The sequence below is a fragment of the Hyla sarda genome, chromosome 7, assembly GCF_029499605.1.
Source record: "Hyla sarda isolate aHylSar1 chromosome 7, aHylSar1.hap1, whole genome shotgun sequence".
In the NCBI taxonomy this organism is placed as follows: Eukaryota; Metazoa; Chordata; class Amphibia; order Anura; family Hylidae; genus Hyla; species Hyla sarda.
Genome location: NC_079195.1, coordinates 101,654,665 through 101,670,412, shown reverse-complemented (window position 1 = coordinate 101,670,412; position 15,748 = coordinate 101,654,665). Strand labels below are relative to the sequence as shown.

Below are 15,748 nucleotides of genomic sequence, written 5' to 3'. Positions count from 1 at the left end.
ATGAGGGACAGTATCAAATGCTTTAGCAAAATCCAGAAACACTATATCCACAGCCATTCCTCTGTCAAGGCTTCTACTCACCTCTTCATAAAAGCAAATTAGATAGGTTTGACAACTTCTATCCTTAGTAAACCCATGCTGGCTATCACTTATAATACAATTATCCCCTATGTATTCCTGTATGTAATCCCTTATAAGTCCTTCAAACAATTTATCTTGAGTCCAAGCATGATATTGACGGGTGTTATCAACTGCGCCTTTTTGTGAAATGGCGCAAAAAAGCCATAAAACCACCGTAAAGTCTCTAAACGACACCGGCCCAGACTAAGCTTAGCTTTTTGGTGTATGTGAAGAGTGAAAATTTAGAAAATGTGTACCTGTACAAAATTAAAGGGGTACTTTTTTTTTTTAAACCAATTGGTGCCAGAAAGTTAGGGTGCGTTCACACTATGGAATTCTTCCGCCTGGCGGCCACCACCGAGGGTACTTAGGCGCTAGGGCCGCGGGGCACTGAGCCGTCACCATTGACGGCTATGGTCCGCTCGTGGATTCCGCACAAAGAATGAACATGTTCTTTCTTTGCGCGGAACACTTTCAGCTGCGGAAATGTCCGCCGCTAAAATTCCGCAGTGTGAACGGGTCACGCAGAAACCTGTTCACACTAATGTTAAAGTTCACACCGCGGAATTGCGCCCGGAAATTCCGCGGCAATTCCGTAGTGTGAACGTACCCTTACACAGATTTGTAAATTACTTCTACTTAAAAATCTTAACCCTTCCAGTACTTATCAGCTGCTGTATTCTCCAGAGGAAGTTCTTTCCTTTTTACATTTCTTTTCTGTCTGACCATAGTGCTCTCTGCTGACACCTCTGTCTGTCTCAGCAACTGTCATGAGCAGGATAGGTTTGCTATGGGGATTTGTTTCTGCTCTTGACAGTTTCTGAGACAGAGGTGTCAGCAGAGAGCACTGTGGTCAGACAGAAAAGAAATTCAAAAAGAAAAGAACTTTCTCTGGAGCATACAGCAGCTGATAAGTACTGGAAGGGTTAAGATTTTTGAATAGAAGTAATTTACAAATCTGCAAACAGAAGGAGTGCAAATGACCGACACTTCAAAAGGAGCTCAAACAAAGCTGGGCACATGTGGACCAACTGTGGATATTGATTAGGCTGGCGGAGTGGGAACCGAGAACGGGACCTGCAGCGGTGCTGACACTTTAAAGTAAGGCAAATACCTTGCATGAAGAAACAAAGAATGTAACTCATCGGTCCAGTATAAAACTTCTTTATTGAAGACTTGTCAGCGGATGAACGGATCAGCATACTGTGGAAACGCTCCTGCTATGCTGATTCGTACACCCTCTGACTAGTCTTCAATAAAGAACTTTTATGCTGGACCGGTGAGTGCGACATTCTTTGTTTCTTCACGCTAGATAATTTACAAAAACTTTTTTTTTAAATGAACTGGTGCCAGAAAGTTAAGCAGATTTGTAAATTACTTCTATAAAAAAAAATCTTTACCCTTCCAGTGCTTATTAGCAGCTGTATGCTCCAGAGAAAATCTATTATTTTTGAATTTCTTTTTTTGTCTTATCCACAGTGCTCTCTGCTGACACCTCTGTCCGTGTCAGGAACTGTCCAGAGCAGCATAGGTCTGCTATGGGGGATTTTCTCCTGTTCTTCACAGTTCCTGATACAGGCATCAGGTGTCTGCAGAGAGCACTGTGGACAAGACAAAATAGAAACTCAAAAAGAAAAGAATTTCCTCTGTAGCATACAGCTGCTAATAAGTACTAGAAGGGGTAAAGATTTTTATATATATATATATATATATATATATATATATATATATATACATATATATATATATATGTAATTTACAAATCTGTTTAACTTTCCGCCACCATTTCATTAAAATTTTTTTAATGTTTTCCAAAAAGTACCCCTTTAACTTTCTGGCACCAGTTGATTTAAAATAAATAAATGTTTTTCACTGGAGTACCACTCTAAATTTAGTGATTCTACACATTACCAGCACACAAAAAAAAGGTGTAGAAAAATGCTTAACTTACACCTACAATGATGAATTCCCCCGTGTCTCCAGCTGTTGCAAAACTACATCTCCCAGCATGCCCGGACAGCCTTCGGCTGTCCGGGCATGCTGGAAGTTGCAGTTTTGCAACAGCTGGAGACACATTGTTTAAAAAACACTAAGGCATGGTGCACCGGTACCTCTGTACAGCAATTATGCACAACCATCCCCCCTTTCATACAGATGCCTTGTGAAGTGGTGCACAAGTAATCCCATTCCCCCCACCCGCCTCATCCCCAGCCTTGGATTTCTCCAGTGTGTAGCCATGTTCCCTAAGATGCAATGATCTGCACCACTGTCCACATGGCTTGGCAGGCTGAGCTCTACTGGTGAGAGTTCTGGTAGCTGCAGTGTTAGCTCAGACATTCCAATGCTGTGAGGCAGCATTGTGAGGGCTGGTCACCCAGCCCAGCGATTACTGAGGCAGTAACACACCAACGCTGAACTCTCATTCACAACACAAGGGATACTATGGCTTGTGACCAGCAGCCTGCAGCGCAGAAATGTGAGGCCGCCTGCACCCCAAGATTGCCCATGCCTGCAGACCATGCACTCTGTGTAGCCCCAGGGTAAGAGATGCTGCTCATACAATGCTAAATCCTAAATTTTCGGAGCACTGACCATAGGTAACATTCTATATTTACTTTTACGAATGGAACTTCATTGTAACTTGCAGGCTGGATAAGCTACAGCTATGACTTAGCTTAGCTTAGCTTTCTTACTTTACCACTATCTTTATTATGACTATTCAGCTTTTTGATGTTCTTCAACTGTATAAAAGTATAATACACAGAACATAAAGTATGGTATACAGCAGCAAGTTTGTTCTCTGGCTTCTATATAATCCAGCATTTGTGGCTCCATCCTAATTTTCTCTTTTTCGGAAACTTGAGTAAAGGACTATGTGAGGCTCCTACATGCTGAATGGATATCGAATGATGGGTCTTACTTGCTCTTATTCTGTCCTGTGCCAAAATTAGAAGTACGCTTATGATATTTTTAATGCAAAACAGGTGTCACGCAAATTAAAACCGAGCTGGGGGTTGGGGGGGAGGTTATAAAGTCATTTGTCACTTGTGTCTCTTAATTTTGTTTTATGTTCCGTGAAATGTTTTTTTTTTTACTAGAATGTTTCTAATGACTTCAGTTTAAAACGAAACATCTTGTATCAAGTAAACACGTAATATAAACACATAAAAATAAATATCAACAATGAGACGAAAAGTGGAATGGTCCTGCACCTAATGGGTGATTCAAGTGGCTGTGTTACAGTTTAAATGTATACAGTACAGTACTAGTTCTAGCATTTTATGTATGTAGCCCTTATTTTACCTTTGTATGAATCCGACAAAAAATAAAAGGAATAATAACAGCCATGTTCACTTTACAGCTTTGTAGTATAGCATTCAACAGGGGGGTTGCATATAGGCTCTCTGCCCTGTGCTGATGTGCTTTTGTTTATTTTATTTAATTTTTTGGCCATAATTCGTTGAGTAGTGGTGCAGTACAAAGCTGCAAAATGACCATGTTGTATCAAAAAGTCTGACTTAAAGGAGTACTCCAGTGCTGCTTTTCTTTATCCTATATAACACATGACAATGTGCTGAGCCTATCAATGGCCGAGACAGGACATTGCTGCGGCCAGTGATACGCTGACCGCAGTGTGACGATCTGTGCACGCAGGAAGAAGACGAGGACCAAAGACTGCTGCGTTGCTGCATGTAAATTGCTAGTTATCCATCCTGGTAACTTTTGCCTCACAATGCATCCACATTAACAAAAATCTTTGGTGGCCGCTAAGGTCGTAGTGTAGCCCTAGACTACTAACTACACTGCTCAATAAAATAGTAAAATAGCAATTAGTAAAACACCACCAATAAAGGAGTGGTTCTGCAGGTGGTGACCACAGGCCACTTCTCAGTTCCTATGCTTCCTGGCTGATGTTTTGGTCACTTTTGAATGCAGGCGGTGCCTTCACTCTAGTGGTAGCATGAGACGGAGTCTACAACCCACACAAGTGGCTTAGGTAGTGCAGCTCATCCAGGATGGCACATCAATGCGAGCTGTCGCAAGAAGGTTTGCTGTGTCTGTCAGCGTAGTGTCCAGAGCATGGAGGCGCTACCAGGAGACAGGCCAGTACATCAGCAGACGTGGAGGAGGCCGTAGGAGGGCAACAACCCAGCAGCAGGACTGCTACCTCCGCCTTTGTGCAATGAGGAACAGGAGGAGCACTGCCAGAGCCCTGCAAAATGACCTCCAGCAGGCCAAAATTGTGCATGTGTCCACTGAAACGGTCAGAAATAGACTCCATGAGAGTGGTATGAGGGCCCAACGTTCACAGGGGGGGTTGTGCTTACAGTCCAACACCATGTAGGACGTTTGGCATTTGCCAGAGAACACCAATATTGGCAAATTCATCACTGGCGCCCTGTGCTCTTCACATGTGACAGACTTGACCTAGTCTGGAGATGCTGTGGAGAACATTCTGCTGCCTGCAACAACCTCCAGCATGACCGGTTTGGCAGTGGGTCAGTAATGGTGTGGGGTGGCATTTCTTTGGGGGAGCCGCACAGCCCTCCATGTGCTTGCCCAGGTTGCCGGACTGCCATTAGGTACCGAGATGAGATCATCATACCCCTTGTGAGACCATATCCTGGTGCGGTTGGCCCTGTGTTCCTCCTAACGCAAGACAATGCTAGACCTCATGTGCAAGAGGAAGGCATTGATGCTATGGACTGGCCCGCCCGTTCCCCAGACCTAAATCTGATTGAGCATATCTGGGCCATCCATGTCTCGCTCCAAACACCACAGACTGTCCAGGAGTTGGCGGATGCTTTAGTCCAGGTCTGGGAGGACATCCCTCAGGAGACCATCTCATCAGGAGCATGTCCAGGCATTGTAGGGAGGTCATACGAGCACATGGAGGCCACACACACTACTGAGCCTCATTTTGACTTGTTTAAGGACATTACATAATGTTGGATCAGCCTGTAGTGTGGTTTTCCACTTTGATTTTGAGTGTGACTCCATATCCAGACCTCCATGGGTTGATAAATTTGATTTCCATTGATAATTTTTGTGTGATTTTTTTGTCAGCACATTCAACTATGTAAAGATGAAAGTATTTCATACGATTAGTTCATTCCGATCTAGGATGTGTTATCTTAGTGTTCCCTTTATTTTTGAGCAGTGTAACTACTGTGTAAGTTTTCCTAAGACTACTTTCCTAGGACTGCTATGTTATATTGTTTTACATGACTGTCTTAAAGAAAAACAGAATGATGGTTTTGTAAGTGAGCAGAGGTTGTAGAGAAATGTGAACTCTCCTACCAATGGCACATCAGAGGAATAAAGGGGTACTCCGGTGGAAATTTTTTATTTTTTTTAAATCAACTGGTGCCAGAAAGTTAAACAGATTTGTAAATAACTTCTATTTAAAAATCTTAATCCCTCCAGTACTTATCTGCTGCTGTATACTACAGAGGAAGTTCTTTTCTTTTTTTAATGAATTTTTTGTCTGACCACAGTGCTCTCTGCTGACAACTCTGTCCATATCATGAACTGTCCAGAGCAGGAGCAAATCCCCATAGCAAACCTATCCTTCTCTGGACAGTTCCTGAAATGGACAGAGGTGTCAGCAGAGAGAACGGTGGTCAGACAGAAAATAAATTCAAAAAGAAAATAATTTCCTGTGGATTATACAGCAGCTTATAAGTACTGGAAGGATTAAGATTTTTTTAATATAAGTAATTGACAAATCTGTTTTAACTTTCTGGCACCAGTTGATTTAAAAAAAATGTTTTACACTGGAGAACCCCTTTTCATAAGTGACTTGCACATGAGAGCTTTACCAACAACTACTGTATAGTGTAGCTTGTGCAACTCTTTTATCAACCGTTTTTTTTTAATTATATTTCTTCTTCAGTTTGTTAAGTGATAAAATCATGTTTTACTTCTAAGCTTAGGTGCAATGTACATCCCACCCCTGCCTTGCTTAATTCATGTTCAGGATGTGGCTTTCAGTACTGAGCCTTGTACATAAATCCTTACGGGCAGGGAGGAGGCGTGCATGCTGCAGCTCAGTTAACTCTGGAGCTTAGAAGAAAAACACAATTTTATAACATGCAAACAACCAACAGAGCATAGAGACAGGTATCATTTGTTTCATCTCTCTATTAGCTATCTTCCATGTTTGAAGCTTTGAGCAGGATATTGAGCTAACAGTTTCCTTTTAAGTTATATATATATATATATATATATATATATATATATATATATAGCAGATGCTAGAGCTGTATAATAAGGGTGGCATTATTGTTGGTGGAAGTTCTGTGCAGAATACGTGGAGCATTCACAGTAGAGTTAAAGGGGTACTCCAATGAAAACATTTTTTCTTTTAAATCAACTGGTGGCAAAAAGTTAAACATATTTGTAAATTACTTCTATTAAAAAATCTTAATCCTTCCTGTACTTATTAGCTGCTGAATACTACAGAGGAAATTATTTTCTTTTTGGAATGCTCTCTGATGACATCACGAGCACAGTTCTCTCTGCTGACGTTATTATAATAATAATAACACTTTATTTATTGTTGTCCTTAGTGGGATTTGAATCCAAGTCCCCAGCTCTGCAAGGTAGCAGTGCTAACCACTGAGCCACCATGCCGCCCTTAGCATACATCTGCTATGCATGGTTACTAAAATGGACAGAGATGTCAGCAGAGAGCACTGTGCTCGTGATGTCATCAGTGTTGCAAAAAGAAAGGAATTTCCTCTGTAGCATTCAGCAGCTAATAAGTACTGGAAGGATTAAAGGGGTTGTGCGCTGCCCTGCAGTTCGAAGCTCAGCTCACAGCGTCCGGAGTTCATTACTCCGAACGCTGAGTGCGGGCTTCCGTGTTTGCAGCCGCCGGGCGCGAACACGGAAGCCCGCACACAGCATTTGGAGTAATGAACCCTGGACGTTGTGAGCTGAGCTCTGAACTGCAGGGCAGTGCACAACCCCTTTAAGATTTTTTAATAGAAGTAATTTACAAATATGTTTAATTTTCTTCCACCAGTTGATTTAGGGTGCATTCCCACGTGGCGTATTTTGCTGCGTATTTGGTGCTGCGTATTTTCCTACCCATTGACTTCAACAGGGAAAATAAAATATGCAGCAGCAAATACGCAGCAAATACGCTGTGTGGGAACGTACCCTTAAAAGAAAAAAGGTTTTCACCGGAGTACCCCTTTAAGTAAATGGCCCTCATTTACTATTCTAAACCCGACCTCTTTTGTCGGGTTTTTTTGTCGCATCTTTGTCTGCGCCATGTCGCAGACATCGTGCGCCAGTCTGCGACACGATGCAACATTTTTTTCCCGACGGACCCGATGTGGATTCTCCCAAACCCGAAAAAGAGGCGTAACCCGACATTTCTGAGCTTTCCCACGTATTTATTAAGGTTTCCAACCCGAATTTGTTGAATTGTTGTGGATTTTTTCCCGACAGCTCAGAGGAGTTGGAAACCAAAACCTACAAAACCCACGTGCGACAAACAGGATGCGACATAATAATAAATACCAGGGGAAAAAAGCAGTCGGGTAAGAAAGCAAGATAGACTTACAACCAGATTTTCTAAGTAAATGAGGGCCAATGTCTATTGACAAATTAATAGGAAAAACATCACCAGCAATAAATCAGCAGTGTTACGGATTCTGTTGTGGATCCATAGCAAAACTCTGCAACAAAGTCTGCTCAAGATATTTTTCACTGAGGATTTTGGTGCAGCATTTCTGCTACAATATGTGTGAGGCTATGTTCAGACTGAGAAATTTCCAAGCCTAATTCTGCTTAGAAAATACACTTGGAAATTGCTGTCAATGGGATTCTGCTGAACATCCACATTATAGAATTCCAGCGGCAGAGCTCCACTGCCGAATTTCCATGTCGATAGAATGATCTTGCTTATTCTTTCCATTGAGTCTGCACAGAATATGTTGCTATTTGTGGGGTATGGCAAGGCTCGGACTGAATCAGTCGGATTTAGTCAACGGTGACCACCCTCTGAATATCTGCCTGGAATATTTCTGGCTGGAGATTTTTCAGTCTGAATCGAGTCTGTGTATAGCATTGTTCTACAGTAGCTTCAGATTGCAACACATTAGGGGAATTTATTAACACATTTAAGTCATTTTGGTAATTTTTGTTCTTTAGCCATCACAGGGTTTAACTGGAGGGGATGTGCTCTTGTCTGACAGATTTACCATAAATTAGGCCAGAAAATGGTGTAAATTATGTCTCAATCTATGGCTGATTATGGTTGGCATATACTTCTTTTCTGTGGCACAGACGGCAAAAGCTCCTCAAAATGTATTAAGTGGCTGCATCCTTGTCACTGTTCACACGTGGCAGTTTTTCTTGTGTCTTCCTTGTGGTTTTGCTGTTAATTTCCCGAAATCCCGGTAGAAAACCGCATACGGGGAAAAATTAGGCGACCGGTTCACTCTGGTAGGCTCATTGAAATTAATTACATACGGGACTGCATACGGCAGGGGTACGGGAGCGCAAGTTTATAGCTCCCCCCAGCCGTATGCGGTCCCGTATAGGGAAAAACGTGATGTGAACCCAGCCTTATTCAGTTTGCAGAATTTTGGACTTAGTACTTAGACATTTTCCACGTGGGTTTAGTTGAAAGAAAGAACATTTATATTTTTCGGGTGGAATCCAATTCCTCATTGGAAGTTCTGATACAGAACTAATGATGTCTGAACTAAGCAGCAGAATCCCATTGAAATCATTAGCAGACTGCTGCTTAGCATTTCCCTGTGTAAATGCTAAGTGGAATTTCCATAGCTTTAAAGGCGTTATCCAGGAAAAATCTTTTTTTTTTAAATATATATATATCAACTGGCTCCAGAAAGTTACACAGATTTGTAAATTACTTCTATTAAAAAATATTAATCCTTTCAGTACTTATGAGCTGCTGAATTTAAGTTGTTCTTTTCTGTCTAAGTGCTCCCTGATGAACTGTCCAGAGTAGAAGAAAATCCCCATAGCAACCCTCTTCTCTGTGCAGTTCCCTAGACAGGCAGAGGTGTCAGCGGAGAGCCCTGTTGTCAGACAGAAAAGAACAACTCAACTTCAGCAGCTGATAATTATTGGAAGGATTAAGATTTTTTAATAGAAGTAATTTACAAATCTGTTTAACTTTCTGGAGCCAGTTGAGATATATATATATATATATATATATATATATATATATATATATATAAATGTTTTTTCCTGGTATACCCCTTTAAAGCCTCTAAGGCTATGTTCACACAGTAGAATTTCTGTGCGGAATTCCACATAAGAATTCCACACAGAAATTCTGCAGCAACAGAGTCCTATTGAATTGGATCTGGTGCAGAAATTCCTATTCCGATGTCCGCAGAAAGAATGAACATGTCCATTCTTTTTGTGGACTCCGCACATAATGCATTGCCGTCTGTGAGATACAGTGGAGCAAAAAAGTATTTAGTCAGCCACCAATTGTGCAAGTTCTCCAACTTAAAAAGATGAGAGGTCTGTAATTTTCATCATAGGTATACCTCAACTATGAGACATAATGAGAAAAAAAATCCATAAAATCATATTGTCTGATTTCTAAAGAATTTATTTGCAAATTATGGTGGAAAATAAGCATTTGGTCAATAACAAAAGTTCATCTCAATACTTTGTTATATACCCTTTATTGGCAATGACAGAGGTCAAACATTTTCTGTAAGTCTTCACAAGGTTTTCACACACTGCTGCTGGTATTTTTGCTCACCGTTCTTGTGATCATTTTGATACCACTTGCATGGAGACCTAGATTGAGGGAGATTATCAGTGGTCTTGTATGTCTTCCATTTTCTAATAATTGCACCCACAGTTGATTTCTTCACAACAAGCCGCTTGCCTATTGCAGATTCAGTCTTCCCAGCCTGGTGCAGGTCTACAATTTTGTTTCTGGTGTCCTTCGACAGCTCTTTGGTCTTGGCCATAGTGGAGTTTGGAGTGTAACTGTTTGAGGTTGTGGACAGGTGTCTTTTATACTGATAACAAGTTCAAACAGGGGCCATTAATACAGGTAATGAGTGGAGGATAGAGGAAACTCTTAAAGAAGAAGTTACAGGTCTGTGAGAGCCAGAAATCTTGCTTGTTTGTAGGTGACCAAATACTTATTTTCCACCATAATGTGCAAATAAATTCTTTAAAAATCAGACAATGTGATTTTATGGATTTTTTTTTTCTCATTATGTCTCTCATAGTTGAGGTATACCTATGAGGAAAATTACAGACCTCTCTCATCTTTTTAACTGGGAGAACTCGCCCAATTGGTGGCTGACTAAATACTTTTTTGCCCCACTGTAGCACATTCCTGTGCAGTTCTAGCTCTGGCATGTCATGCCCACACCTGCAGCCTGCAGAATGTCTTCATGGAGAATTTCCATGCGGACAATCTGCAGTGTGAACTCGACCTGAGACTGGTGTACAAAATGTTGTTCTTGTAATTCCCCCCAATGGGTCACAAAGCCTTAACAGGATTAATAATGCGAACATAAGTTGTCTAAGCATTACTCTCCTTGCAGTAGAACATTAATATATGCCTGTTGGCTGCTGTTTGGAATTTACTAAGGGAAAGTGCATGATAGACGAGTTTTGTTAGTTTCATAATAAATGATAAAGATGACAAACATTCAATTACTCAGCAAAAGGTCAGGGTTGTGCAAACAATCAGAAGCACATCTCATATGCTGTGGGTTTATTGACCCTGCTGCTGCTGCAAGTTCTTTGAGCACTTTACATTACAAGCTTTGAAAACATTGGGGGTAATTTTGGGGAAACATTTCAAAAGCTGCCAAAAATTTCAGAACACTGGCATTTTGCAATTGGTCTTCAGTAAAGTTTCTGTAGTTGGGGTCGTTAAAGTGAATCTAAGGCTAGGTTCACACTATGGAATCTCTGGGCAGAATTTCTGCTGGAGATTTAGCTGGCGGCACTAAAACCGCACGGACTGCATTGCCGTCCCCATAGACGGCAATGCATTTCTGGGTGGATCTTTTGGGAAATGCATTGACATCTATGGGGACGGCAATGCAGTCCGTGCGGTCCCAGTGCCGCCGCCTTTATCTCTGGCAGAATTTCTGCCCAGAAATTCCACAGAGGGAACCTAGCCTAGCCTAAGGGTCTATTCACATGTGAATGTGGATTTCCACCTCAAATTAAAGCCCATAGACTTCTATGAGTGCGGAATCCCATAGAAGTCTATTGGCTTTAATTTGAGGTGGAATTCTGCCCTGTGAATAGTCCCTTTGTCTTTAAAAAAAATCTCATACATCCTAGAGACAAGACAACATTTTTGGTTGATCAGTGTCTGTGTGTTCTAACCCAGACGGATCACTAGAATAGGCTGGAAGAGAAGCGTGTGCTGACGGAGACAATCCTATAGACTTACATTGTAAGTTTGTATCACTTAACGCGCTCTTCCCCAGGCTCAGTCTAGTGATTGGTCGGGATCTGAACACTCAGACCCCAACCGAATGAAACTTTCGACATGTCTCTACAATATATCAAAAGTTTTCCTAACTGATAGTGCCCAATTAAAGGACACATGCCTTTTAAAGGGGTTTTCCAGGTTTGGAAAAAACGCTGCTGCTTTTTTTTTTGCAAACCAACACCACTCTTTTCCACAGGCTGTGTGTAGTACTGCATTTCAGTCCCATTCACTTCAATGGAGCCGAGCTGCAATTCCAGACACAACCTGTGGACAGGAGTGGTGATGTTTCTGCAAGAAGGAAGCAACATTTTTCTTATCCTGGACAACAAGGTGCTGTTTGTCTGTGCGTTGGAAATAGAAATCTGCACTGGCTTTAAACTAGTGTAGATTTTGACTATTGCTCACACCAGTTACTAGCTTTAACTATATTTAATCTGCCCTGCCCCCTTATCTGAAGCCCCACCTCCATTTTTTTATGGGCACTCTGCATACTCGCAAATCAGCAAAGAACCATAGTCTGCAGGTGAAGCAATTCTTCTAGTAAAGAAGATGCCCATACTATGGAATGCCTTCAATAACGCAACCATTTTATCACACTGTTTTATCAGGCTGTCTGATAGTAACAAGAATACGAACAGACCTCTAGCTCCAAGTTTTATTACAATGTCAAGCTGTACTGGATATCTTGTAAAAACACATCACTGGAAAAGCCAACACGTTTCGGACAGCTGTCTACCCGTGGCTGGATATAAGTAAATCGTTTTTCTAACAATCGTATACGAAACCACCATCCCTCTCTGGTAAACGTGCATTAACAAGGGAAAACCCTCAATGTATATGGATACAGATTTTACTATAGCAGTGTTTCCCAACCAGGGTGCCTCCAGGGTGCCTTCAACTCTCAGCGTGCTTGGACAACCAAAGGTGCAATGGACGTGTTCATGATGCTTCAGAATTATTTGTCTCTTGTATGGTGGTGTTATTGGTCTGTGTACAGTGGAATATTCCACTAGAATATTCCACATGGACATTCCGCTGTAGCAGACACTGCACTTGGTGGAACTTCCGCGGTAGATGTTTCTGCTGCAGAAATCCCAACTCTGGCATACACAGGATTGACATGTCTATTTCTTCTGTGGATTTTGCATGGAAATGCATTGCTATCTATGAGATGGCACATTTCCGAGCAGCCCTAGTGCCCCCAGAACTTTCAAATGTGCTGGAATGTCCGCCAGTGGGTTTTTTTTTAGCGGACATTACGCACATTTTGTTACCGTGTGAACATACCCTCAGTGTGGTGGTATTATCCAGTCACAATTTTTTTGTTTTATTATATTGTGATTATAATGTTTGTGGTCATAGTTTGGCACAGTTATTGATCCATTGTGCAGTGATGTTATTGGTGATATTAGTGTTTGGTGGGTCATATTCAGTATCCGTATGGTAGTACTATCCAGTCACTATGTAGGGGTAATGCAAAGTCATGGTTTGGCGCAATTATTTATCTATTGTACAGTGTTGTTATTGAAGATATTAGTCTGTGTACAGTGATTCTTATTCAGTATCAGTATGGTGGTATTATACAGTTACTGTCTGGGGGTAATGCATAGTCATGGTTTGGTGCAATTTTTTCTCTCTTGTATAGTGTTTTTTATTTTTACAACAGCATAATGCTATCATTTAGTCACTGCAGTAATATGTTTTTCTGGTGCGGAGGTATTATTTTATGTTTTTAAATTCCAACCTATGATAAAATCCAGTGTGTGCCCCTGGTGAGCAGCCATGCATACACTGTATGCATCACCACTCACTTAATGGGGCAGTAGTTTGCTGGGGGCTACTGGGCAGTGCTAGGTAGTGTGGCATCACTATGTGGGCATTCAAATAAATAACCATGAGAAGCGACCCTTTTTTTCCCCCTTCAGCCCCTGTCCCCCCAACTGTCTGTGCACATCCCTGGTGGTCCCAATAACTGTAATCGTCCTTCGGCCATTCATAGTGTGCCTGCACTTTTCGCCTGCATGTTATGACCAAACTTTGTTCGATTAATATCGATTAATATGTGTGTTGTGTTTTTATTTGTATTCATTTACTATATGTTTGCTTTGCATGGCTCCTCCTACTGTACTTAGCACCATTTTTTTAGTTCATTTATACCCTGTATGTGTATGCTTTACTTATACTGATCTGAAGAAGGGAGAGTGTACCCCTGAAACGTGTTATCTTTCTACCTTATGATTTTTGTTATTATAACAATGAACGCTATATTAATAACCGTATGTCTTCTCTGGCCTGAATATTTTCCACTCGTGGGAGATGAGCTTCTACTGATTTAGAGGTCTTTCCTTCTTCCTCCTCCTCCATCAGTTAATATGCACTTTCCTTAGTCGGTTGAGTGCCCTTCAGAACAGCAAGCTTCTCTATTTCTTAGATGTTTTAATGTGAACAGGTGATAAACTGAAGAAATAATTATAAAGGACTATTTCAGATCCTTATCAGTAACCATAACCATCTTACACATGCTGAGGCTGTACACCGACAAATTTCAGATAAATTGAATGTCAAATGCTGTATTTTATCAATGTGTCTCGCATAAACATGGGAGTTATGGACCAAGTGTCATTTATTTATTTGCCTGTTCTATCATTTGTTATGATGCAGGATTGGCAGTATCTGCTATTCTATGGTAAACTGGGGTTTTTAATTTACTAATGCTGTTTTGTAATATAGATACAATTTTACCATGTTGTTTTAAAAATGAAACCTATACACTAATAGAAAATGAAAGGTATATTATAAGATTTATCACGCGGCTTTGCAGTCACCATGCATTTTATGTCACTTTTTCATACAGGCACAAGATAGCTGAGCTTGTTTAAAGGGGTACTCCAATGGAAAACATTTTTTTTTTTAAATCAACTGGTGCCAGAAAGTTAAACGATTTGTTTCTATTAAAAAATCTTAATCCTTCCAGTACTTATCAGCTGCTTTATGATCCACATGAAGTTCTTTTCTTTTTGAGTTTCCTTTCTGTCTGACCGCAGTGCTCTCTGCTGGCACCTCTGTCCATTTTAGGAACTGTCCCCAGGAGCAAATCCCCATAGAAAACCAATTCTGCTCTGGACAGTTCCTGATATGGACAGAGATGTCAGCAGAGAGCACTGTGGTCAGACAGAAAAGAACTTCCTGTGGATCATATAGTAGCTGATAAGTACTGGAAGTATTAAGAATTTTCAATTGAAGACATTTACAAATCTGTTTAACTTTCTGGTATCAGTTGATTAAAAAAATAAAATAAAAAAAAGGAGTGGAGTACCCCTTTAACTACTGATGATGCCAGTATATGGTCACTATAAAAGGGGGTGGTCTACTCATAAGCCCCCTCAAAGAACCACTTTGATAGAGTAGGTTTTTCTTTAGTAGACCAAGTATAATTGTGCATTATATGGGGAATTACTTAGGAATGTGTGTCTAGAAGTTGCTTTCTTTGACAATAACACCTGATTGTGGGGGTTAGAAAAGAAACATCCGCAATGATCAACTGATCACTGGACCATCCTCTATATAAATAGAAAAGATTGCCTTGGTGGAACAACCCCTTAAAAGTTCCAACTTGGATCTTGAAGGGTTTTTCCAGCCCAAACTTTCTAAAATATGGACATGTAGCTTGTATGTAAAAAATTCTGTGTCTAACCCTCCTCACTCCGGTGATAATGGAGTTCGGCAGTCTGCTGTCCGGTGCTTCTGGGTTCAAGGCTGTGATGTCACACCTCTGCACAACCAATCAGGGGCTCCGGCAGGACACTGCTGTGGCCGCTGAATAGATGAGTGGACATGTTACATCAAGTCACACCTGAAAGTGCTAGGCAGCAACGCTCCATCCATATTTTAATTAGAAAGTTTTAGGCTGGATTACTTATTTAAATTGTTAGTGATCTTTCAGAAATCTTTTCAGGAATGCATATGTTTGTGTATATGAGTTGCACTATTTCTGATCTTTACATAAATTGTATGCAGCATTTTTACCAGATTTCTAGTCTGTTCTCACTTCTAATTTTTAGTTGTCCCTTAGTTAAAAGGTGGAACCTAACATCTATGATGTCTCCTATACACTGCACATATAGTAACAGTAATCTTGCTCCCCAGAAGCAGTAT

The 15,748-nt window shown here is 40.9% G+C and overlaps 1 protein-coding gene across 9 annotated transcripts in view; it reads left to right on the top strand.

The window, feature by feature from the left end:
• Positions 1–2,439: 2,439 nt before the first annotated feature.
• The window catches only part of PLCE1 (phospholipase C epsilon 1), a 327,095-nt gene continuing 313,786 nt past the window's right edge, over positions 2,440–15,748 (top strand). For 4 of the 9 annotated variants that reach the window (XM_056530232.1, XM_056530233.1, XM_056530228.1 and 1 more), the window contains exon 1: positions 2,442–2,660. The gene's annotated coding sequence lies outside the window, so the exon portion shown is untranslated. Of the gene's footprint in view, positions 2,718–15,748 lie in introns of all 9 variants that reach the window. The other 5 variants (XM_056530227.1, XM_056530230.1, XM_056530225.1 and 2 more) reach the window with 3 other exon arrangements.